The following is a 23,677-nucleotide window of genomic DNA, read 5'->3' on the forward strand; positions in this document are numbered from 1 at the left end:
CAGGACAAAACACATTCACAGTGGGGCTAATACATATTCCTGGAGTGAATGTGGATATGGCGACGCCTACTATTAGCAGAGAAATAACGAGTTGGTACATAATCACTTGCTTAGTTGAGTGGTCAAGTTAGGCCCAGAGAGGAAAGAGCTTACAGTGGGTGTAGAATGAGAGAAGGTGTTCTTGGTGGGGTTTGGGTTAGAAGAGAACCGGCAGCAAGAGCAAAGTCTGGAGATAGGAAGGTACGTCGTTTTTGTTAGATATGGTAAAGAGGGTGTCAGGGCTGGAGGAGAAAGCTAAAAGCCACAACCAGAACATCTTAAAATCTGAACCAAGAACATTACTGTCTAGTGCAGTCAGCCACAAGAGGGCTTAGGACACTCATACAGTGTGGAACATACACATGGGTGGTTTACAGGGAACTTTCAGTAGTGTAAATATAGCTATGTCCTTAAAGAGGATTTGAAAAAAGAAAAACATAATTTAGCCCATCAGATACATGAGTTCACAGATAGTATTGCTTAGGATTAAATTTGTAGAGTAAGAACCAGTGAGTTTTCTTAAAGAGAAAAATACTAAATCAATACCAACTTGGTTGTGACAAAAATCATGAAGGCAAACAGGAGTGATTGATTATTGACAAACTCTTGGGTAAAGCTATGTATCAGTGATCTTTATTCATCATCTCATCAAAGGTCATACTGTGTGTGAAAGTGATCTGTAAATCCTGTTCCTTCACAAATGTGTAAATTCATACATTCAACCCATTAAATGAGATGCTGCAGACAATAATGATGAGGAAGGCAGGCAGGGAGGGAGGAAGGAGAGTGGACCTATGAAGAGCCACACAGTGTGGCAGCCTACTGACTGAAATAGGAACAAGACACAGATTTCTGTTCGTCAGGGAGGCAGGCAGCTATGGAAAGAACTGTAATCTTGTGTAAGAATTATTTTCAGGGAAATGGGTACAAAGTATGAAAACATGTGGAAGACATTGAAGTAGGAATAGTTTGCAGAGGTGGGGGTATTTGAGTTGAGCACCTTTAGCCAGATGGAGCTACATCTGCATTAGCTACAGTGAAAGTATTGAAGGAATTCTAGTGTATGCACCCCAAGATACTATAATCATTCAAAATGCATAAATGCAAACTATTACTATTATGTTTTCTGCAATGAATGATAATCAAACTTTAGTGATGACCTATGAACTCATTTTTTTTTTTTTTTAAGAATTTGTTTATCAGGGCACCTGGGTGGCTCAGTGGATTAAGCCTCTGCCTTCGGCTCAGGTCATGATCCCAGGATCCTGAGATCAAGCCCTGCATCAGGCTCTCTGCTCAGTGGGAAGCCTGCTTCTCTTCCTCTCTCTCTCTCTGCCTGCCTTTCTGCCTACTTGTGATCTCTGTCAAATAAATAAATAAAATCTTAAAAAAAAAACTTCTAAGATTTTGTTTATTTATTTGATAGACAGAGATCACAAGTAGGCAGAGAGGAAGGCAGAGGGGGGTAGGGGAAGCAGGCTCCCTGCTGAGCAGAGAGCCTGATGCTCAATCCCAGGACACTGAGATCATGACCTGAGCCGAAGGCAGAGGCTTTAACCCACTGAGCCACTAAGGCACCCTTATACACTCATTTTGAAGTGCATATTTTGGGACTCTTCCCGAGAGTGTGTGGAATGTGGTTGGCTTAATCTGAATTTTTGGTAAAACCCCAGGAGAGTCTGATGCAGTAGGTACACATGTTGAAAGACTTTCAGGAGGGCACTTGTTGTGTAGAGCACTGGGTGTTCTGTGTGAGTGACGAATCACTAAATTCTACTCCTGAAACCAATACTGTATTGTATGTTAACTAACGAGAATTTGCATAAAAATTTGAAAGAAAAAAAGAAGACTAACTTATGGGAGGTAGGGATCTTATTTACTCCTGACTCCTCAGTACTGAGCACGATGCCATGCGTAGAGCAGGTGTTGAATAAATGGCTGGTGGACGTGAAAAAATAATAAATTATTAAAATCCAATAACAAATTTAAGCTCCAGAATACTATTTTGTTTTCCAGTAGATTTACTTTATCGATTTAAAATTTACACGTACATCCTTCTAGAAAGTAATGGACATAGCCCACAATTAAAATTCACTCAAACAAAAACATAAACTGAATTAATTGCTTTTGAAAATTTAATTTTATGGATTGATTAGCCCAGGCTCAAGCTGATAGGCTGTTGGGCCTCCCTTCTGGCAGTGGAGACTCTGAGTGTCCATGTGCCCTTGAAAGTGAGGAATCGTTCTTCTGAAGAACAGTCTGCCTTGCTCCTCTTTAATTCTGACCTGCCTCCCTACTAATTGGTCTCAATTGGAGGGGTTCTGATGCACCAGGGTCAATCAGCAGGAACATAACATACCTTCAAGAACCAGACCCCAGGCACACTTTCTCATTTTGCCATTCTCTCTATCTCCAAAAAGTATTAAAATTAGATTCACTGTGGTTAATTGAGTTAAAGGGAACAAGACAATTCTTTTTCTAAATGGCTGAAAAATGAGCCCATATCCAGTCCATGGTCAACTTGAATACTGTGATTTGGAGACTTTTTGAGTTCTCAACCCTGCGTCCCAACTTGCCATTCTGCTCATTAGAAACTGCTGTGCCTAGCATCAGCTACATAATAGCGGTTCAGTTCGTTGGAAGAATGAATAATGAAGAAAGGAAGAAAGAGATGAATAAATGAGTCAAAGCATGAAGGCAGGGCGAGGTCTCATTATTCAGTGTCTACTGTGCTCCAAGCATTATGCAAAGCTATAATAGAATGATGGACAGAGCAAACATGTCCCTGCCCTCTCCAGGTTTACAATTTAAAGAGGAGGCTGCATTCACCAAGTATTTGTGACAAAGGTGAGACAGAATGGCCCCACCAGTTTGTCCCCTGTTTGTGAATCAGGAAGTGATGTGGGAATGTTCCCAAGAAGCGTTTGTTCTGAGTGAGCCCCAAGAGTAAAACACTGCTCTCTGTAGGAAGAAGCAACCTTGAGGAATATTATGCCCCAAAGAAAAGAATTTATAAAATATTTTCACACTTCCCATTGTGAATATAAAAGTAGCTAGTGCTGAGTCCCTTTGTGGCGCCAGAGGGCCCTGAGTTCTTAGCCAGGATGCAATGGCTCCCAGAGGAAATCAGATATTCAATCTAGAAAGATCACCGGAATCATCTTCTGGGAATGAGGGGGAAGTTGTGGCTGGGGAAGCAGCACTCAGCCTCCTGATCTGCTAAAAACTTATCAGAAGCAGGTAGGATTGGAGGCAAACCAGGACAGAGGAGAGAGGGTGGGTGAAGACTTAGGCTTCAGGCTTAAGATCTGCAATGCTATGAGAGATGTTACCCTGCTTCCTTGTGATGCTAGCTGGATGATAGTGATGTCCTGGAGCTTGCTCCTAGTATCTGGCAAGAACCAATTATAACCACCTCTTCATGACTCTTCACATGGGTGCTCACGTTACATGGGTAGCTTGAGACTAGCTACCCATGGAAGACTACCTCTACCACAGAAAGTGGCAAGCGCCACAAACCAGGGGTTTTCTTTATAAGCATTTACATATTTAGCAACATACCATTTTATGGAGTCCAGGCTAACAACCTAAAGCACCTGCCCAGAACCAGGGTTTTAGAACCAGAGCTGTACTGGGATAAAATTGCTGCCTTGGAAGTAATGCATTTCCCATTAAGTGCTGTCAGCAAGGAGATTCAACTAGCACATGGGGGCATGGAACAAATGATTGTGAACTGCTTCCTCCCCTCAGAGCCTACATTCCTGTGCTAGAAATAGTCATGGGAGGTTTTAAGACTGCAGTAGAGATAACATACATATGAAAATTAAATACCACACCATGGAGTGTTTTCATCCATTACTGCTGGGAAATGAGGGGTGTGTGTGTGTGTGTGTGTGTGTGCATGTGCACATGTGCATGTGTAGGAGCCTAGAGGCAGGTCCGGAGAATCATGGTTTAGTGGTTTATCTAAAATAAACCAAGGAATTGACAAGTGGCCAAGACCCAAATTGGAATAACTTCCAAGAAATACAGAGCCAGAATGCCATTATTTTACACACTAAGCATGGCGTTCTTAAAAATAAACTCAAGTTGTAGCTATTAAGGACTGTGCCATTTTGCAGAACTATAAAGAGAGGCAGCTTGAGGTTAGTGCAAGGTCAGCCTGGGGAGACAGCAGGGTATCAGGTATCAATGAGTTCCTGGAGCTGTCCTCTTTGACAAGCGGAGGACGACAGGTTTCTTTGTAGATCCCGCCAAGACCAAATCAATGAATATGAACTGGGTGAGCCCACATTTTGGCAGCACTCTCTAAGTGATAAAAATAAAAGTAACTAACATTCATACTAGGATTTTGAGAATTTCACATCCATTATCCTACTGAAGCATCACAGAATCCTTAGAGGAAATCATCACTGGCTTCATTGATCAGAAGACAAACTCTCACTAGCCCATGGTCACAGAGAAAGAAGTGGGCCCCACAAGTCAGTGTGTAATCTAGTGCTTTATACATACCTCAGTCCCACCAGATCCTCTTAATGGTTCTTATTTCTTCTCCTGAGAAAGATTCCTTCTCCTCATGCCTGAGTCTGTCTTAGACTTCCCAAGAGAGTGTGATTCTCTCTTGCCCTCTGTCTTCACTTTAGTGTGATGTCATTTTTACTATTAGGGACACAGCTGGTTGTGGGTTGTTCTGGACTTAACTGTGTCCTCAGATTCATATGATGAAGGATCTCAGAATGTGAATGAATTTGTGGACAAGGTCTTTAAAGAGTGATTAAGTTAAAATAAGATCCTTATTGTGCTCCTAATCCAATCTGACTGGTGTCTTTATAAAAAGAGAAAATTTGGACATAAAAAGAGATACCAGGGGCTTGTACACACAAAGAGGAGTCCACGTGAGGACCCAGAGAAGGTGACTGTCTCCAAACGAAAGAGAGAGGCCTTGAAGAAACCAGCCCTGTCGATGATACCTTGATCTCAGACTTCCAGCCTCCAGAGTTGTGAGAAGATCCACTTCTGCTGTTTAAGCCACTCAGTCTTGCTATTTTGTTATGTCAGCCTGAGCTGACTCATACAGGGACCTAGTTGACTGGTGCTTTGTGGAAACCTGAACCCACTGAGGGTGACAATTATCAGTTTGAATGAGCTCTGCACTGAGGGTGTCATTAGCACACTGGCTCTGCTGGTGGCAGCTGACACTTTGCCAGCCTTCTGAGAAGGCCACCACAGATCATGTCTGATTCCTCATCTTCTATTTCTGGGTTACTGTAAACACACCCTCGGCACAGTTGCCCACTCCTTGGCCCCTCCGTACCTCTGCTACTGTGCAGGTGTTTCATGCTCACACAGAGCCTGGCTGATTTCATTTCATAGTTTCACGTTTATCTCTCGTCAGGAGGTCTCCGCTTTTGAGAGACGCAGGTAACCTTTCAAGCCCGTGGCATTTACCAATTTTATATACTTTCGGTATTTGTTTGAGAACACACAGCTAGGTTTGTCTCTCTTTATCTCTGTATACAGTGTCTGACACACAAGAACCCCACTCAATAAGTAAATGAGTGATTTAAAAAGTGAGATGAAATATCCCAATGTTCCCAGCCCAGTAGGTGTTCAAGAAATGCCAGTTTTCTCCCTTTGATCATGACAACTAATACTGAAATCTTGGACCTCAGTGAGGTTAGAAGGGAGTTCTTTTCCCCCAAGCCCATTATCGGTGGCTTAGTAGAAGACTTTATCATTATGTGTAGTGGATTCTACTGCCATTCCTACTTATTCTCTTACCTCTAGAATTACAGACTCACCTCCCATTGCCTAGACCCTGAAATATCTTCCTTGCCTTATGAACTGCAGATTTTGCTTAGACTCAGAAAAGTTATGAAGTTAACAATCATGATCAAGTTCATGCAAAACTTAAAAACAATAAAACCAAACCCAGAGGGGTTGTGTTTGATTCCATCAACAGTGACAAACCTGCATTTAATGAAAACTCTTCTGCTTGTGCAAAATCATGTCAACAAAATCAAAGTTACTACAATTAGCCAGAGGGAGCTCATATCAGCTTGTCATACATTTAGTTAAGACACAGGCAGTTCTGCCTCTGGCTAAACTTTTTTGATTTATACAAATCAAGTTCACATGATTTCTCAACTAGTGGGTTTTTTTGAGAACCCCAAATATGCAGGTCTTGAAGAGACAAACGAATAATGTTATTGAGTAATATGGATGGGGGTGTCATATTACACTAAATAATTTTCTAACCCACCCATCTGTTCACTCATTTACTGAAGAAAATATTTATTGAGCACCTACTATGAATCTGGTAAACAATTAGGCATGGAGAATTCATGATTGAAATAGAAACAGTCTTTTCTTTCAAGGAAGGAGTTCCCAATTTAGTACTTATTTCAGAGAGATGTGAGTTTTAAATTATTTACTTCATGGGATAATTACTCTTGGAAAAAAGTGCATAACATAGCAAGCACCCCCCCCCCGCCCCCAAATGTAGCCTATGTTTTTACTATTTGGTAGAGAGTGAAACAAGAAAACATTTTTAGTTCACTATATCAAAGTTTAGGGTAAGGGAAATCTGGGGCCGAGCTACAGAGAGTTACCTATCCCAGCCCAGGAGTGTCTGGAAATCTCCCTTCAGGACTATCCCCTTCGGTTGACTCCTGGAAGAAAAGCAGGAGAGGCAGACAAAGAAGAAAGGAAAGGATTTCTATGAGATGAAGGCAGGAAGATGGAGGCTAAATCCTAAATAGCTTGGTAGGTCCTGTTAAAGAACTGAGCATCTATCTTGCAGATAACAGGGGGCCACTGAAGGTGAAGGCATCCAGAATATATCACTGTGACATTAAAAATGATTTTGAGCTGAAGACATTTGAGAATGAAAATGTGCAGAAATGGGCTATGTTTGAATTCTATCCCTGCCCTCATCTGCCTAAAAGCAGAGTCTTCCAAAATGATGCAGCTGTCATAAACTCCCCTTCAAGGGAGGCTTACTGTACGGGGGGAGGACTGAATCCTATCACAGCAAACTAGAAGTCCCCACTGGGATGAGAAGTTGCATGAGAAGTTGCAAACAGAGTCACAAAACTATCATAACACCCATCTATTCCCCTGGAGCCCACTTATCTTTCCCCAAAGTCATTCCTTTTTCCATAAGCACCCTTTCTTCTCCTCCACTTCTCCTCAAGATGGTGTAAGCTCCAAATTCTAATGACATCTCTGAGCCACATTTTCTGCAACGTACATACGTGGATAAATTTTTTCTTTTCTCCTGTTAATCTGTCTTCTGTCAGTTTAATTTGCATGTCCCAATTACAGAATCTCAGAAGGTAGAGGAAAAGTTTCTTCTCCCTGACAGAGGATTTTAAGTAGGGTGAAGGAGTTCACCCATGATCATATTTGTGCTTCCTAAAGATCTTTCTGGATGTGTGGAGAAGAATGGTGTGAAATTTGTTCCTAGCTCAGCTTTTCCCAGGAGACTGTTGAGATGAGGGACTCAACCAAGCTAGTGGCACTGGACAGTAGGAGAAGAAAGACTTGAAGTACTTTGAGGACTTTTAGTCAACTTGCCTTCATCACTTCAGTAAGGAGGGTGGAAAGTAGAAGAGAGGAGGGATTGGAGGATGGTGTGGCTAGGAGATGCCCTTCACTGAGCTTGGGTGCAGAAGCAGGTGTGGAAGAAAGCAGGTGAGTTTATTTTTGAAGGGTGTGTTCAAGGTGCCTGTGAGGTGGTTTCTAGGTGGTGATGGCTAGTCAGCAAACACAGGCTAGAAATCCTAAGCAGGCTGATCTGGAGCTAGAAATTTGGAAGTCATGAGCTACTAGGTGGTCTGTTACATTATGAAAGTGGACAGGCTCACACAGGGCATTCAAGAAAAGCTGAGGGTGGTAGTAGGGCACCCTCTGACCTTCCAAGAGGCATGTGCTTGTCGCTAAATACACTGAGCAAGGGAGCCAACACGACACTGCCCCAGGATGGAACATGGCAAGACTGAGAGAAGCCCCAGGTTGAATGCATTAGGACTAAGGATGCCCCACCATCTCCTACAAGGAGACTGGGGGCGGGGAGAGCGCTGGTAAATATTTCAACTCCTATAATTGGTGCCTTTCACAGAATACTCTGGTGCAGAAAAGCTGCTGGCTCTGGGAAGGGCAAGCCGGGGTCCGATCACTCACTTTCCATCTGGAAAACCTGTTCTGTCAAACACATGTTTGTTTCTCTGCCTCGGGGCCATCTAGTTCACCTGTTTACAGGTGACAGGACCCAACAGGGTTCCCTGGAGCTGTCTCCTTGGGGGAGATCCAATCAGCGTCCAAACATTTACCCTGCCAGGGCTCCCTGCAGGAAGTGCCCCTGGGGGCTGCAGAGTCTTCCCCTCAGCTCCCCGGCAGCTGCTTCTTCAGTTGCCCAGACCAGGATAAAAACAGCTCCGTGCCTTCCAAGATGGAGCCCCCGCTAGAGCAAAGAGAGATCACACCCACGCCCAGCCGAAATTCGTCTCCCGTTTTCTCAGCCTGTCACTGCTGAGAAAGAGACAGCTGCTGCCGCCAGCACAGGCAGAAAGAGGAAAAAAAAAAAAAAAAAAAGTTAAAAAAAAAAAAAAAAAAACCACAACCCTCCAACCTCTTACCATATTAAGTCACAGGAATTTTCTTACAGGGTCTCCCTGCCTCTCAATCAGGAATGTCCCTATGACATTATTTTCAAAGTGTCTACAGAGAGCAGGGAGAAGAGAATTTATCCCAATCCGTAGGCAATGGAGCAAAGGGAAGATAAAATTCTTAAAAGTCATGCCCACGCTAGTTTTTGGAAAGAAAGCACTATTTCTCACTGGCTGTTTCCAAACTTTTTTTTTTTTTTTTTTTTTTTTTTTTTTTTTAACATTTAGCTGGGGCCATATATACATTAGGTAGTTCTCCATAGCTTTGGCCACCCCCATCCCATTCTCCAGAATCACACCCACTTCTCACCAAGAACCCTTGCTTAGTATTATGGGTGGGATTTTGTCCCTTCCCTCCTGCCCACACAAGAGATATGTTGAGATCCTAACCCCCCCTACCTCAAAATGTGACCTTATTTGGAAATAGGATCTTCCTAGAGATCATCAAGTCACAATGAGGTCATTAATCCAATATGACTGGCCTCCATAGAAATGGGGAGTTTGGACAGAGACATAGGCATGCACAGAGAGGACAATGTGTAGACACACAGGGAGCAAGCAGATGGCCATGTGACTGGGATGATGTATCTATAAGCCAAGGAACGCCAAGAATTGCCAGGAAACATCAGAAGCAAGGAAACACTCTTCTGCAGAGCCGTCAGAGAGAGCACGGTCCGGCCCACACCTTGCTTTTGGACTTCTGGCCTCTACAATGTGAGAGAATAAATGTCTGTTTCTTTGCACCCAGTTCATGACCCTGTGTTATAGCAAATGTAGGAAATGAATGCATGAAGATGGGTGGGGTCTCCACAGATGTCTTTAAGCTTTTCCTGGGACTTGTGATGTGTACACCAATCCTCTGCCAGGTTCCAGGCCAAGCTGATAGTTTGCATGATGGCTCGAAGTCATAATTCTCATTCGCCCTTCCCCCCCCCCCCCGCCGTTCTTAGCAATGCTGGTCCTGATGGTGGCACAATACTTCTAATTTTGCACATTCTTAGAAAAGAAATTTGCACCAATTGCACTCCGACAGCATACCAGGGAAGGTGCTCAACACTTGGGATGTCCTATCCTGCTCACACCCTCCTTGGGGCCAATAGTGACAACTCTCTTGGTCATTTCCAGCAGAAGTAGTTGGTGAAGGTCACACAACTAGGAAGTGGAGAGACTTAGATTTAAATTGCAGACAAATGACTCCTGAACATATGCTCACCCCTGTCAACTACAAAATTATCTGTCCTTGTCCTTGTCTAAGTCCGAATTCCTGTTTCTATAAATGTCATCAAGCTATTTCAAGCATCACTATTACACCGGAGCTTCACAACATTCAATGTACACACATGATCCATGAGGGGATTTTTGTCACACAGCAGATTCTGGTTCAGTAGGCCTAGGGTTGGCCCCAGACACCGCATTTCTGACAAGCTCCCACATGATGCTGGCCTATGTACCATGCTTTGACTGGTGAGGATCTATACCACAGGACTCAACAGCCAAGAGTTCCATGGTTTTATTTCTAACTGTCCTGTGGATAAGTTCTTCATCCATGCCTTCAGTGTCTACTATGCTTCTAACACTGTGCTAGATAATATGGACATAAGAAAGGATCAAGAACTTACTTCTGAATTCCTTAAGGGCACTGGCTACCATTTTGATTAACTTTCCTTTGAACAGTCAGCACAGTAGGAGCATAGGAAGCACTCGGTCAACATATGCTTACACTGCCAACTTCTAAAATACAGCACTCGAGTACCAAAGTCAGTATCGAAATTTGCCCCTGTGGCAGATGTTCTTAGTCCACTACCAGCATTCACGCCCCTTCTCTTCATTACTGATGGATACCGAGTTTCAGTAAGAATAACCCAAACACTAACTCCCTCAGCTTCCCTGAGGATTGGTTAGGTCACGTGACAGTTCTGGCCAATGAGATGTGGCAGGAAGTCTTTTGGATTTCCTTGTAAAAGGCCTCCGGTGCCTTCCTTCTGTCTTGTACATGGTATAATGCCCACAGAGGCAGTGTTTTATGACAAAGAGATGAGTGATGTGAGGAAAAAGCCAAGATGTGGCTTTTCTAGATATATTTTCTAGATAAAAGCCACATTCAGATGTGACTTAGGCATTGTTGAGCTGCTGAGCACATGTCAGCTGCTGCCTGCCTCTTAGTCCTTGCTATGTGAGAAAAATAAAACCCTCTCCCAGAAGCCAATCTTCCTGGTAACCTGCACCGCACCACTATCTGAAGGGTTCCCAAATAATACTACCCCTTCCCAGGAGAGGACATTCACTCATGGTACCGGCTGAGCTAAGAGGAGTCTATTCAAAAATTAGAAGCCGAACGACATCAGACATCACAAACTCATGGTTTCAAAATCAGTTTCAGCCAAATAACCACCAGAAGCATATTCCATGAATTGGTTTGGATTCTCCCAGAAGCAAATTTTCTGTCCTGTTTTCATTTTACCTTCCTTTCTAATCCCGATTCGATTAGTCCATTTTCTAAAATAATTTCAACTCGGAGGATGGTATGAAAAATGTTAAATCCTGGGGTTACCCAGCTGTCAGTTCAACCTCAATATTCTGCCAGGGCATGTGGGAAGCCCAGTGCATTTAGGATGCATTCTGGGTTATCTTGGAGCTGCAGGCCCAACATTAGCATTGACTCAGAGCTCATAAATCACCTGGACAGTCTACTCTAAAGCATCAATGGAAGTCTGGTTTCCCCCTTCAACTCCCGGTGCTGATGGGAGGGGAAAACAGAGATGTACATTCTGTTTTCCACTATTCACCAAGCACACGAATACACCTCTCTTCTTCCCTGCTTGAGAGAGATGTCAATCTCTAAAGTCCCCTCATTTCCCTCTGTTTCAGCCTGCAGACACATACAGATGCTTGCCTTTATTTATTAATATTTTATAGAAACCTAATAGAGGCGGATAACATAAATTAGATCCTTACGCACATACAATGGAACTGCATGTTATGCTAACTAGATTTTGAAGGCAGAGAAGACAAAAATCCCTTTAATAATAATAATTTCAAAAAACTTTGAAGATCTCCAAAATTGCTCTTAAATTGTCAGAACCTTGTACTTTTTGGAATTTCAGCTGAAGCAATAAAGGAAAAGGTCTAATTCGATCCATGGGGAAAATGATGAAGTGAATACATTGAGGAACCGAATAATTTGTTCATTTATTTATTTTTTATTTCTTTTCAGTGTTCCAGAATTCATTGTTTAGGCACCACACCCAGTGCTCCATGCAATATGTGGAACCAAATAATTTGTTGTTCAAGCCAGACCACTTCTGATAGTGAAGGGCAGAGCTATCAGTCATTGTGCCGGGACAGCAGGAGTAAACTAGAGCAGACCAGGATGTGTGGTCACCCTATAAATCAGGACTGTTGTCTTTAGTTTTCTCCCAAGTGCACACAGCTGAAAGCTGATGACAGACATGCACAGAGGAGATAAGGCCATATTGCAGTAATGAAATAATGCAACTCTCTTCATTTGTATACCTCCTTGTGATTCATATGGCATCTCATAGCGTGGTCTCTCTGAAGGGTTGTGAGCTTCCCAAGACCACACTACTAGGTAGCAATAAAGTCAGAACTCTGCAGAACTGTCCCATCTCCATGAGTGTTTTTTCCTTGGTGGGTAGTAGACCAAGCTGTTCTCCCATTCCAGATTTGAAAAATTAACTGTGTAATGATAGGGGAAAGCCGGAACTGAGTTCTTGAACACCAACCTCAAGGCGGGGCTGCCTTCTGAGGTTGGGTTGGGGGCATGGACAAGGGGGACAGGAAGCTCCAACCCAGGAACTCTAGAAACAGAAAAAAAAAAAATGACACTTACAGAACATACCCCACATCCTGGACACTGTGATAGGACATATGTGTATTTCATCTGGTTTGGTTATCACAGCAAACACACAAGGTGGGTATTCACCTCCACCTTTCATATTGGGAAACTGAGGCTCAGAAAAATTAAGGGATCTGCCTGTGGTCAGGCAGCTGGCAAGTTGTAGATCCAAAGCAAGGCTGCCCAACCCCACACCTGTCACCAAATCAGGTCACCTGTTTGGAACACTGGAAGCCCCAGGACCACTTGCTTTTCTCCATCACCACCACTGCCCTGGTCTGCCCACTCTCTACCTCACCTGGACCATTTCAGGAGCTTCCATGCCTCACCCAGGTAGTCTATGCTCCATACAGTGACCAGAACCACCATTTCAAAAAGTAAATCAGAACTACTGGTAGTGGTTGTGAAAATACTAAAAATCAGTGCATTGTACACTTTAAATGTTGGTCAACTTTGTGGTATGGGAATTATATCTAGACAAGCCAAAGGACACTGGGTAACTACCAGAACAATAACCTGTAAAATTAAAAATAAGGAAGTAACTCAGACCCCACCATTCTCCTGCTTAACACTCACTAACCAGCGCCTTCCCACTGGACTCCATTTGAGTGATACATGGCACCTGGTGTCCTATGATGAAGAACTAAGAGATTGCTCTCTGCCCAGCCATCCACCTCCTTGGCTCACTCTGTGCCGGTCATTCCTTGAACACACTGCACCAACTCCAGGTTTGGGGACATTTGCATTTACTTGACATGGGGCCTGGCAGGTGTGCATGGCTTTACAGGGCTGCTCCTTTATGTTATTCGGATCTCAGCCAAAACATCATTTCTTGGAGACATCTTCCCAGATAAAATGAGCTAGCATCTCCATAAGCCACCTCCCTAAGCCACTTTCAGTGGCATCACACTGTTCACTAGTTGATGGCACTAAGCCCTGCCTGAAATCATCTGATGAATGGGAGTCCATGTCACTGTCAGCCTACCACGCTTGGCATGGGCTCTGCGGGAATGGGTCCATGCTGGGCTTCTTCACAGCTGTATCTCTCTGGCCCAGCCCCAGGGCTGGCAGGAAATGGTGAACAACTGAGATCCTTCTCGGGGTGCACCCATCCAAAAAGCCTGATTCTCCTTGGTGTTGCCACTTACATTAACATGGCCGTGGCCGGGCAAAACTACAAGGAGTGTAGAGTTACCACTTCTTAACTCGTAACTCCTGGTAAAAGTTTTCTGAGCCCAGGTACAGAATCACAATTGCCAAGGGCAAATGGTGTTCATTTAGACCATATTTGATTGTACCCGAGGGCAAATATTTTGAAAATCCTTTTCTAAGAGACAATTGTTTCCCCAATGGTTCCAGCTTAACCTTGACCTCCAGCGGGTTATTCAATCCTAACACACAAAACAACCAATAAATCTTTGAAGCCTGCAGGGATTCCAGTGTGTTGTTTTGTAAGTTAAAAACAAAAAGGAGGCAGTGCGGAGAGGCATGACTGAGAATGAGGCTGAGGTAAATATTAACAATGAAAGCAATAAAATAACCACCGCCACCACTCAGTAAGCATCTCTCATGTGCCAAGTAACACGTGAGAGGCTAATTCATGTCATTCTTTGAAGGTCCGTGATGGCAAATTTCAAGGTGACCACCAAGATTTGCTGGTCCCGGCCTAATTCCAGGAGCTGAATGGGATGGTTTCCATGCCTGTGATTTAGTTATTTTAGATGACTTTAAGAAAGGAAGGTTGTCAGGTGGGCCTGACCTAACCACATGAGTTCTTTAAATCTGGGACAAGAGGCCAGAGGAAGTCAGAGCTTTGGAGCATGAGAAGGGTTCAGAACAAGTGAGATTCTCCACTGTTGGCTTAGGTAAAGGGGGCTACAAAGCCAAAGAATGTGAGTGGCCCCCAAGAGCTGAGGATGGCCTCTGTTGCCAGCTAGCAAGGGGACAGACCTCTAGCCAACAAGGGGACAGGGGACAGAAACCTCCGTCTTGCAACCACAGGAGCTGAGTTCTGCCAGCAACCTGAAACTACCTCGAAGAGGGTCCAGGTGAGAATTTAGGGGGCCTATACCTGATGTCAGTCTTGTAACACCCTGAGCAGAAAGCTTAGCTGTGTGTTGGGGCTTCTAGCCCACAGAACTGCCAGGTAATAAAAGGTTCTCTCTTAAGCCACTAAGTAACTAGTTGCACAACAGTAGAAAAGGAATACACTCATAATAACCTTACAAAGTACCCTGAGACAGATAACACAGTCAGGAGTGGGTAACAGAGATGATGGTGGTCCCGTCTACTGAGTACTTACTGTATGCTCAGGGCCGAGCACACATGATCTCAGCTGATCATCACACCGAACTGTACAAGACAAGAGCTAGTAGTTCCATTTTTTGTCTGCAGTTGAGGAAACTCAGAAACATTCTTTTTATTTATGTCACCAGCCTTGGGAATCTGTCATTAGAGTAGAGGCAGGGTTCGAGGCTGGAGTCTGTTTGGCCCCAGCTTTGTGCCCTTAACCAGCATATGTCACCACCTGCCGTGGCCCATGCAGGGCAGCAGGCAAAGACTTCACAGAGGAGGAAGGGGCCTGGCCCGACGGCACCCCGGTGTGGGGGTGGGGTGCAGCACGAGCACAGGCCTGGAGACATACGGAGATGGAAGGAATACGGAATTGGAAACTGGGTGATGTGGTTGGGATTTGTGCTTTAATGGCCAGAGTTTCTCAGTTGGAAATAACAGAAACTAAATTTAAAGCCACCTAAGATTACCTACAGTAATGTGAGTTTTTGTCAAAATAAAAAATGAAAACCAAACCAAAGCTAGGGTGTCTCTGGGATTGCTGAGCTTAGTCTCAGGTATTAAAAGAGCCAGGCTCGAATGCTCCCTCTCTCCCTTCTGCCCCATTCTGTGCAATGTCCTCCTCTCTCTCTCTCTCTCTCTCTCTCTCCCTACATTCCCTCCCATCCCCTGGATTCTTCAGGCAACGTAATTACCAACAGCTTCCCAAATACATGTCACACTCCAAGTCCCCAGAAAGAGAATGACAGCTTCTCTCAGGCCCAAGACTGAATTCTCAGGGATCCCAGGTTGGGTCAGGGCCCCCCACTCTCTAGCCCTTTCCATGGGAGCACAGGTCCTAATCCGGAAGTTTCTATGGAATGAATGAGGAAGGAAGAAGGAAAACCGTAATAAAGCGATGCTGAATAAAGACCACAGGTGTACACAGCAACGGGGCAGGCCAAGACAAGACTCTGGAGAGAAACCTGGGGCAGTGGGGGATGGGTGTGCTCATGAATACTTCATGGGCGGGACTGATGAGCTTAACTAATGACTAATTAATTGATGGACGGAAAGGCTTGGCAGAGCCTTAATTACTCGGGGACTAACGCATTACAAAGAAAGCCCGGGGCCTCTTAAATCATCTTATTTGGAGGATCAGATATTCCTCCATAACTCAGTCCAACCCTGAAATGGAGGGAAATTTGGAGAATGATATATGAACTACCACTGCCCCCCATCCTACTCTAGTCCTCCCTCTGGCGTAGTTTGATCCCATGGACCGATAGCTCTTGCAAGCACACCCTGCTCTTGGCAAGTCGCTAGATCCAACAAGATAAAATCAACCATGCTCTAACACGTGAATAAATTAAAAGCGTGTGAGTGATTGAGGGAATTTGACACCTCTGTAAGTACCTCGATGGTTATTGCCGGGAGAATAAAAGCGCATTTCATGAAAGCCACTGATTTAGGAAGCTGCTGATGCGGGGATAACAAAATGATACCTACAGTAATGTGAGAAGGGAGGAGGTTGGAGGGAGAGGTTTGGTTCTGGAGAAAGGGTGGTGGATTTTAACACTGAAACCAGCAGGCTGTGAAATACTGAAGACCATGTCCCATGCTGCCAAGTCCGTGCCATGGGTGACCCCCGTGATGATTCCAGTCAGATGTGACACTTAAGACAGGCTGAAGGGATTGAACCAGGCCCTACAGATGGCCACTTTTAAATCAATTGTAGAAAAACTCTTTTTTTTTTAAATTTTTTGAATTTCTTCACAGCATAATAGTATTCATTGTTTTTGCACCACACCCAGTGCTCCATGCAATCCATGCCCTCTCCAATACCCACCACCTGGTTCCCCCAGCCTCCCACCTCCCCCACCCCTTCAAAACCCTCAGATTGTTTGTCAGAGTCCATAGTCTCTCATGGTTCACCTCCCCTTCCAATTTCCCCCAACTCCCTTCTCCTCTCTAACTCCCCTTGTCCTCCATGATATTTGTAATGCTCCACAAATAAGTGAAACCATATGATAATTGACGCTCCCGGCTTGACTTATTTCACTCAGCATAATCTCTTCCAGTCCCATCCATGTTGCTACAAAAGTTGGGTATTCATCCTTTCTGATGGAGGCATAATACTCCATAGTGTATATGGACCACATTTTTCTTATCCATTCGTCCATTGAAGGGCATCTTGGTTCTTTCCACAGTCTGGCAACCGTGGCCATTGCTGCTATAAACATTGGGGTACAGATGGCCCTTCTTTTCACGACATCTGTATCTTTGGAGTAAATACCGAGCAGTGCAATTGCAGGGTCATAAGGAAGCTCTATTTTTAATTTCTTGAGGAATCTCCACACTGTTTTCCAAAGTGGTTGCACCAACTTGCATTCCCACCAACAGTGTAAGAGGGTTCCCCTTTCTCCACATCCCCTCCAACACATGTTGTTTCCTGTCTTGCTAATTTTGGCTATTCTAAGTGGTGTAAGGTGGTATCTCAATGTGGTTTTAATTTGAATCTCCCTGATGGCTAGTGATGATGAACATTTTTTCATGTGTCTGATAGCCATTTGTATGTCCTCATTGGAGAAGTGTCTGTTCATAACTTCTGCCCATTTTTTGATATGATTGTCTGTTTTGGGTGTGTGTTGAGTTTCAGGAGCTCTTTATAGATCCTGGATATCAAACTCTTACTGAAAGATAATATGGCAATTCCTGAATTTGAATCTTTAACTCCACACCGCAACTGGTAAGTCTTAGCCATTTAAACATTCTGAGTCTCAGTTTCTATGTAAAGAAAATAATACCCAAGTTGCTGTGAATGACTAAAGGTCCGATGTGATCACATAAAGACCAATCTTTGACACAAAGCAGGTAATTTAATCTGTGCCAGCGTTCACATCTCCCCACGTCCCTTCAAGTCATGGGCTCCAACCAGTATTTAAATCCTCGCTCTGCTGCTTCTGTTATTACCCTGGAAATGCTCCAGGTCTAAAAGAAATTTTGTGGCTTCAGTCTAATGTGCCATTTCCAGGTGGGCTGGGAAACACTGCTGGAATTCTGCCTTCATGACGAGCACCTTATGCTACTAAGTGGTGACATACAGATAGAGAGAAGGAAACTAGCAGCCACTCCGTCCTCTACCAAGTTCACCTCCCTTCCTTACTGAGTCTGTAAAATAAAGCAATCTTTCCTCCCAACAGGCAGCCAATTCCTACCTTGATACCTGGCCTATCATAGGAAGTCTGTGGACCCTTGACCAGTAACAACCTCCTAGAACTGCCTCCCCACAAGGGCTGATACTTTTGGCTTCCCAGATGCATCCATGCACCTAGCCTTGTGCCTGGCACATGGTAGGCTCTTCATGAATATCTGTTGAACAAATGAATTAATGAGAGTCTAGAGTGTGCCAGGCACTGTATTAGGCACTTCACATATATCCTCCTTTAGTTCTCATGGCAACCCAATGAAATAGCCAAAATTATTATAAACATTCCATGGGTGAGGAAATAGACTTTAGTGATATTAAATAAGTTGCCCAAGGTCACACAGCTGGAAAACGGCCAAAGTCCACATCATGGTACTTCTCTGCTTCTAAGTGCAGGGTAATATTCTTCTTACTTCATGAAGACATTAGGCAATGATATTATTTTAAATAACCGTTCTGTTATTACAATTATTATCCATCGCCTCCATTTGGCCTTAGGAAAACAGCGAGTGGTAGAAAGAAAAGGCTTATTCCCATTTTTCCCAGAAGTGAAAACGAAGAGGGAATTTAACTTACTTAAGACTGTATCAAACATTACACAGTCAAGGGCATCTGGATAGATCAAGTCTATTTTAATTTGCTTAGGAACTTAGTCTTTTCTGCCCAACCACTTAACAGCAACATCAAATTTCTTCTGAAGCAGGAAGTAAACTCAGCTTATTTCCCCCCCACCCCATGCATTACTGGGAAAGAAATGTCTATTTGAGCCATGTAGATTGGCAGATACCTTCTATTTAGGTAAGTCAGAGTTGCTGACCTGAGAGGCAGGTTGGTTAATGCATCTGCTTGTTTCTGTCCAATAACTTTTTGTATTCGATCAGCAGGCATTCATTGAACACCCATTATGTGTAGGTCACTGTTGAAGGAATGATGGGGGGGTGAGGGGAAAGCATCCCCACCCTTGTAGGAACTGGAACGGGTGCTGACATCCATGGCAACCACCTATGATGGGCTGGCGACCTACATACTTCGGCTCATCTGACCATCGAAACCACCTCATAAGACTGGCTCTGTTTCTGCTTAGAGAAGTCAAGGGACCTACCCAAGGCCACACAGCGAGGAAGTGGAAGAGCTGGGCTTTGAATCAAGACCTCTCTGATTCCAAAGCTGCAGATTTAACTTCTGTAGTATACTGCCTTCAACAGCACAGCATGTAGTTTAATAATGATCTGTTTCCTTGTCTGTGGTCCTGAGAAGATAAATGGTAGAAAACTCAACCTGATAGATCCGCTAAAAATGTAAATTCCACGTCCATTCATCTACCCCTGACTCTCCAGCACCGAGGATAGTGCCATGCATGTAGCTGGTACAAAGTGAACACTTAACTGAATGAATGAATAATTGAATCCATTTCTGTAACAGAATACCCAGAGTTTATCATGGCTTCCTGGAGGAGGTGACAGTGGCTTTGGTTTGCAAAGCAGGGCAAGTGAAGGTGGGTGCGTGGAATTCCAGGCAGAAGAATGGCAAAGGTCTGGAAAAGGCAGGGAAAAAGGAAACACATGTAGAGCTCTAATGGGTTTCAGCCTGATGGGAAGCAGAGTAAAATGCAGTAAGTAAAAGTGAATCCTTTTCGATGGCAGCATAGTACCGGGTATTATGCTAAGCGAAATAAGTCAATCAGAGAAAGACAATTATATGATCTCTCTGATATGAGGAATTTGAGAGACAGTGTGGGGGAAGGGAGGGAAAAATGAAACAAGATGGGACCTGGGAGGGAGACAAACCGTAAGAGACTTCTTTTTTCTTTTCAGTGTTCCAAAATTCATTGTTTATGCACCACACCCAATAGTCCATGCAATACGTGTCCTCCGTAATAACCACCACCAGGCTCACCCAACCCCCACCCTCCTTCCAAAACCTTCCGTTTCTTTCTCAGACTTTTAATCTCGGGAAACAAACTGAAGGTTGCTGGGTGGTGGGGGGGGGATAGGGTGGCTGGTTGATGGACATTGGGGAGGGTATATGATACGGTGAGTGCTGTGAACTGTGTAAGACCGATGATTCACGGCCCTGTACCCCTGAAACAAATGATACATTATGTGTTAATTTTAAAAATGTGAATCCTTTTCTGACCCTTGTGAAGACTGTACTGGAATCCTCGTCGAGTAAGAGATGCTTCAGGGAAACAGCAATTACTTGGAGTCAGATTTGATGTCAGATCTTTGTTCCTATCTTAATAGCTGTATGTCCCAGGGTAAATTACTTAACCTCCCTGTGCCTCAATCTCACAGCAAGATAAAGTTTCTAATGGTTCAATGTACACAGAAAGTGCTCAATAACTGTTCATTTCTCTTTATTTCCTCCCCTCACTGATGAAACTGTAAGGGTAGAAATGCGCGGCAATTATCCTTGTATCCAGAGTCTTCACTTTTAGGATAATACATTGACTACACAATTTAGGTCTTACCCTTACTGAACTGTGCATGTGTGTGCATCCTTTACTGAAAACCTGAGGGGGGATCAGTAGCAAGAAGCATTAGCTGAAGCTTCGGAGGCCAGCTGCTGAAAGCAAAGCCGGTGTCCTGGATGTCACTGTGCAGATTCAAACACCAGTGAGTGACTGATGAGGGACCGAGCTCCTGGGTCCTCTTGCAGCTCCTGACCTCAGGACCGGACCGACCAGAGACAGCAGCCAGTGCAGTGTTCTCAAGCTTTACTGATGACTTCTCTATATTTATTCCACTTTACCATCAACGCCTTATTTTTCTTGTGTTTGAATTTTTAATAAATTTTAACAAAAATTTTAAACTTTTTCACATTTATCTTAAAAAGGAAACTATATTATTTCTTGCTATAAATAGGGGGGAAACTAGAAGTAAGGGCATTGAAAAGGGGCATTAAAAAAAAAGATTATAACTGAATTATAACCAGATACTGTTGCCTGGTGAATATTCTGAGATCAAGAACTCTCTCTCTCTCTCTCTCTCACTCTTTGTTTATTTAAAAAAGAAATAGAGAAAGAGAGGAAGGAAAGCAGGATGGAAGAAATAAAGTGGACAGAGGCAGGGAGAAGTGAAGGCAACAAGTAAGGGATAGAGAAGGGGTAAACATAGACTGTCACCAAAAGGAGACTTTCTCCTTTTAACCAGAAAGATCGAAAGAACAATAGGGTGAACATTATTATACTATGTGATTCCGTGTTGCCTAGTATCCTGTCTCTCCATTTACTTTTTAAAAACATCTGGAGTTGGGGGAAATTGGAAGGGGAGGTGAACCATGAGAGACTATGGACTCTGAAAAACAATCCGAGGGTTTTGAAGGGGCGGGGGGTGGGTGGGAGGTTGGGGTATCAGGCGGTGGGTATTATAGAGGGCACGGATTGCATGGAGCACTGGGTGTGGTGAAAAAATAATGAATACTGTTATGCTGGAAATAAATAAATAAATTTTTAAAAATCTCATGGACAAAATTCGTGTTTGGGAGAGCATGAACCCAGCCCCTCTCACTGTGCACATAAAAGTCTGAGGTCTGGTCTGAGGATCCTGAATTCAAGTCCCACCACCTAGAAATGAGCTCAATATCCTCTTCTCCCTTCCCCAGGCTGCACGGAAGCCAGTCTCACTCCTGCCTGTGCCATGCCATCATCATTTATTGGCAACTCTGGAGCCTTGAGGTAAACATCTTTTCTTTATTTATGGAAGCCTGGCTTTTATTGCAAAAAGTATCATGACCACAGCACTGAAGTGAACCAGTGAAAAGGAAAGATGAAAAAGCCAGCCACATCCTACAACCCTATCCTATTGGCATCTTTTCTGTTGGCATTTCTTCTATGTGTTTATTTAATCATTGCAAGCACACTATGCATTTATTAGCATCCTGAATGGTCTTGTCACATCTAAGGGATGTAAGCTGTCACCTCAAGCTAGAAGTCATGCCTGTCCATATCAAAATCCTCAGGAAGAACTGAGCTTCCTCCTTGATGGTTTTCATGTGTGGTCCATCCCTTAGTTTCCTCATTTGCAAAATGGGAATGTACATGGTCACAGGGCAGTTGTGAGGGTTCGATGGGAGGATAGACAGGAAACAGAGTGGGGACTTTTACACAGAATGAGATCTATGTTAAGTTCCTCCTGAGTTACTCTGACTCATTTTACCATATCTGCACCAAAGCTGGAACTGACCAGATCTCAGTAGCTGTTCAGGGACTTCAGAAAGTTGAGATGGTCTCAGCTCCTATTCAAAGACCTAATGTTAGCACTCCCTTCCAATGTAGGTGCCCCTGTGAATGCTGGCTCTAATCCGTGCCTGCCTTCCTCATGCTGGCTCCTCCAGTTTCTTCCTCTTTATAAGCATGTTGTTGAGGATCATCTTTCCGGAAAATGTCTATCCGTTCATCAAAGCCCTATTCAGATGTCATCTCCTACGGAAAACCTCCCTTCTTCCTGAAACTCTCTCCTTTTATGTCTGTAGCCTATCTGTGCATCTAATGTTACATTTAAGCAATTGAACTCCTAATACGTAAGTGAAATACACTCACAGGTTTTAAAACGACAGATATGGTTAACAAATTCCAGAGTCTTTAATCCACTTCTCTTCATACCCACCAAGAAAATAACAGTTGTTGCTTCCACCAGTCATCTTCCAAATTAATCATCAAAATGACATCAGTTTGTATATGTCGCTGACACACCTGTATCATACTCAATGTATCATCTTCCTATTCAGCATGTCTCAGGTACGTAAGCACATGAGGACATGCGGACCTGTTCATTCTTTCTAACCACTGCACGGTATTACATGGTATGACCTTGTCATGACACATTTAGCTATTCCCTAACATATATGTCGCTGCAGCCTTGAATGTGCTTTCTTGGGAAAACACCATTGTTCACTCATCTATACTCCACTGTCTGGGAGGCTGTGAGCCTCTTGGGAATAGGGTCTAAATCTTATTTACCTCAGCAGCCTCCTACCATAGTAGTGTATCTGTCACATGCGAAATGCTCAATGAGGAGTTGGTGAGTGGATGAAGAAATGAATGAATGAGTGAATGAATGAATAGAAAAATCAAAGGCTCATGCCACAATCCAGACATGGAAATGAGAAGGCTTTCTTGATTTTTCCTTTTCAGTCCACTGACCTTGAGGAATCAGAGCATGGGCAGTTTTCCACATGGGACATGGCCAGGGGCCCTCAGTTATTTTAGAGGAGCACAGCTGCTTACAGTAAACAGACTGCCTGTCCCATTTTTTCAATTTCTGTGCAAATGCCCAGAGCCCTTTGGGCACAGGCAAAGGGGATTTAAATAAAACCGGGAAATAAATAAATCATTGCTTCAAAATAGCCAAATGGGATATTTCCAATAAACCATTTCACTACGGGAGAGAAGGAATGTGGGAGAAAAAAAATGCCAAAGCAGCAAATTTATGAAGAAGCTATAAAGTTAACGGAAATAGGAGGTTTGCAGAGAAATGTGCTGCTTTAGCATCCCATCATCTGGGTATTGCTAGGGTGTTGGTTTCTTTTATGAGGCAGTCGTGAAGTTGGAAATATAAACACTTTAAATCATTATTTAGCAAGAGGGGAGCAATTTCTTTGCTTAGGCAAGCCAGATTCCTGCCCTGATAATGC

The 23,677-nt window shown here is 43.6% G+C and overlaps 1 protein-coding gene across 1 annotated transcript in view; it reads right to left on the reverse strand.

The window, feature by feature from the left end:
• The window catches only part of KCNQ3 (potassium voltage-gated channel subfamily Q member 3), a 294,698-nt gene that overhangs the window by 81,933 nt on the left and 189,088 nt on the right, over positions 1 to 23,677 (reverse strand). The window lies entirely within an intron of this gene.

Source organism: Mustela nigripes, chromosome 3 (assembly GCF_022355385.1).
Source record: "Mustela nigripes isolate SB6536 chromosome 3, MUSNIG.SB6536, whole genome shotgun sequence".
NCBI lineage: Eukaryota > Metazoa > Chordata > Mammalia > Carnivora > Mustelidae > Mustela > Mustela nigripes.